Genomic DNA, 3,162 nt, shown 5'->3' on the forward strand with positions numbered 1-3,162 from the left:
TACTCTTTTTAGGACAAAACAGCAACCAACAGATTGGGAAAAGATCTTTTCCAATCCTATATCTGATAGAGGGCTAATATCCAAAATAGACAAAGAACTCAAGAAGTTAGATTCCAGAGAGCCATATAACCCTATTAAAAATTGGGTACAGAGCTAAACAAAGAATTCTCAGCTGAGGAATATCGAATGGCTGAAAAGTACCTAAAGAAATTATCAACATCCTTAGTCATCAGGGAAATGCAAATCAAAACAATCCTGAGATTCCACCTCACACCAGTCAGAATTGCTAAGAAAACAAACTCGGGCAATAGCAGATGCTGGTGAGGATGTGGAGAATGAGGAACACTCCTCCATTGTTGGTGAGATTGCAAACTTGTACAACCACTCTCGAAATCAGTTTGGAGGTTCCTCAGAAAATTGGACATTCTACTACCTGAGGACCCAGCTATACCTCTCCTGGGCATATACCCAAAAGATGCTCCAACATCCAATAAAGCAACATGCTCCACTATGTTCATAGCAGCCTTATTTATAATAGCAATAATCTGGAAAGAACCAAGATGCACTTCGACAGAGGAATGGATACAGAAAATGTGGTACATCTACACAATGGAATACTACTCAGCTATCAAAAACAATGACTTCATGAAATTCATAGGCAAATGGATGGAACTGGAAAATATCATCCCGAGTGAGGTAACCCAATCACAGAAAAACACACATGGTATGCACTCACTGATAGGTGGTTACTAGCCCAAAACCTCGAATTACCCAAGATGCAATCCATAGACAACATGAAGCTCAAGAAGGATGATCAAAATGTGGATGCCTCACCCCTTCTTAAAAGGGGAAACAAAAGTACCCATAGGAGGGGATAAGGAGGCAAAGTTTAGAGCAGAGACTGAAGGAACAGTCATTTAGAGCCTGTCCCACATGTGGCCCATATATATATACAGTCACCAAAACTAGATAAGATGGTTGAAGCTAAGGAGTGCATGCTAATAGGACCTGAATATAGGTTTTTCCTGAGAGACACAGCCAGAGCATGTCAAATACAGAGGAGAATGCTAGCAGCAAAGCACTGAACTGAGAACAAGACCCTCGTTGGAGGAATTAGAGAAAGGGTTGAAAGAGCTGAAGCGGCTTGAAACCCCATAAGGACAATAATGCCAACCAACCAGGGCTTCCAGGGATTAAACACTACCCAAAGATTAAACATGGACTGACTCAGGGCTCCAAGTGCATATGCAGCAGAGGATGGCCTTGCTCGGCACCAATGGAAGGAGAAGCCCTTAGTACTCCCAAGGTTGGACTCCCAATGTTGGGGGTACGTTAAGGGGGATGGATGTGGAGGGGAACAGCCTTATAGAAGAAGGGGAGAGGGAGAGGATATGGGGATTATGGACAGGAAACTGGGAAATGGAATAACATTTTAAATGTAAATATAGAAATATCCAATATAAAAAAGATAAACCGCCCCAGAGTCCGGGAGTCAAAGCCGGTTGTCAACCCAGTCCTGTCCTGCAGTCACCTGCCTCTTCTTTTTTGCTTTCAACATGACAGATGCCGCTGTGTCCTTCGCCAAGGACTTCTTGGCTGGTGGAGTGGCCGCGGCCAACTCCAAGACGGCGGTAGCACCCATCGAGTGGGTCAAGCTGCTGCTGCACGTGCAGCACGCCAGCAAGCAAATCTCGGCAGACAAGCAATACAAGGGCATCATAGACTGTGTGGTTCGTATCCCCAAGGAACAGGGAGTCCTGTCCTTCTAGCGTGGTAACCTGGCCAATGTCATCAGATACTTCCCCACCCAGGCTCTCAACTTTGCCTTCAAAGATAAATACAAGCAGATCTTTTTGGGTGGTGTGGACAAGAGAACCCAGTTTTGGCGGTACTTTGCAGGGAACCTGGCATCAGGTGGTGCTGCTGGGGCCACATCCTTGTGCTTGGTGTACCTTCTTGTTTTTGCCGGTACCCGTCTAGCAGCTGATGTGAGCAAAGCTGGAGCTGAAAGGGAATTCAAAGGCCTTGGTGACTGCCTGGTTAAGATCTACAAATCTGATGGGATTAAGGGCCTGTACCAAGGCTTTAATGTGTCCGTACAGGGCATTATCATCTACCGAGTCGCCTACTTCGGTATCTATGACACTGCAAAGGGAATGCTCCCGGATCCCAAGAATACTCACGTCTTTATCAGCTGGATGATTGCACAGTCTGTCACTGCTGTTGCTGGCCTGACTTCCTATCCTTTTGACAGGGTTCGCCGTCGTATGATGATGCAGTCTGGACGCAAAGGAACTGATATCATGTATACAGGCATGCTTGACTGCTGGCGGAAGATTGCTCCAGACGAAGAAAGCAAGGCCTTTTTCAAGGGTGCATGGTCCAACGTTCTCAGAGGCATGGGTGGTGCCTTTATGCTTGTCTTGTATGATGAGATCAAGAAGTACACATAATTATGTCCTAGGTGTTCTCCCCGAGAACAGGCATGTTGTATAATAGACCATATTCTTGAACATTCTGGACAGATTCTCTGGGCTTGTCTGTTTTATCAATGGCAACTATTTACCAGTTAAAAAGTGGGAAGCAATAATATTCATCTGACCAGTTTTCTCTTAAAGCCATTTCCATAATGACAATAATGATGGGACTCAATTATATTTTTTATTTCAGTCACTCCTGATAATAAAAAATTGAAGAAATAAAAATATCCAAAACCAAAAAAAAAGATAAACCAATGACTTAAAAAGTTCATTATTTAAGGAAAGATAAAAATATGAATAAATATCCTTTAGAGAGAAAAATAATACTAACTCTGGCCATCAAGGAAGAAGGGCAGAACTGAAGTCCTAGACAGTGATACATACATTGGTAGACAGGAGATTGAAACTATTGGAGTGTCAGCTACAGTTCTGATTTTGGAAAAGTATGTAAGTTACAGACCATATGAGGGCATCAAAATCTATTTCTGTAGAGAGAAATAACCTATAAAGAAATAAAGAATCGAAAAAGCAAAACAAATCAAGAGATTACAAAATTTGATAGCAGAAAAAAATTGTTGATTCTATAATAATAATAATAATAATAATAATAACAAAGAGGAAGATGATGATAGTTATCAATTATATAAATACACTTACAAACATATATGTAAACTAAAAATTA

General features: G+C 42.0%; 1 pseudogene across 1 annotated transcript; it reads left to right on the forward strand.

Moving 5' to 3' along the window:
* The first annotated feature begins 1,491 nt into the window (after positions 1–1,491).
* LOC116895659 lies at positions 1,492–2,725 on the forward strand (annotated as a pseudogene). The gene has a single exon (XR_004387298.1). The product of XR_004387298.1 is annotated as an ADP/ATP translocase 2-like (transcript).
* Positions 2,726–3,162: the final 437 nt, after the last annotated feature.

This window comes from Rattus rattus, chromosome 3 (genome assembly GCF_011064425.1).
Source record: "Rattus rattus isolate New Zealand chromosome 3, Rrattus_CSIRO_v1, whole genome shotgun sequence".
Taxonomy (NCBI): Eukaryota; Metazoa; Chordata; class Mammalia; order Rodentia; family Muridae; genus Rattus; species Rattus rattus.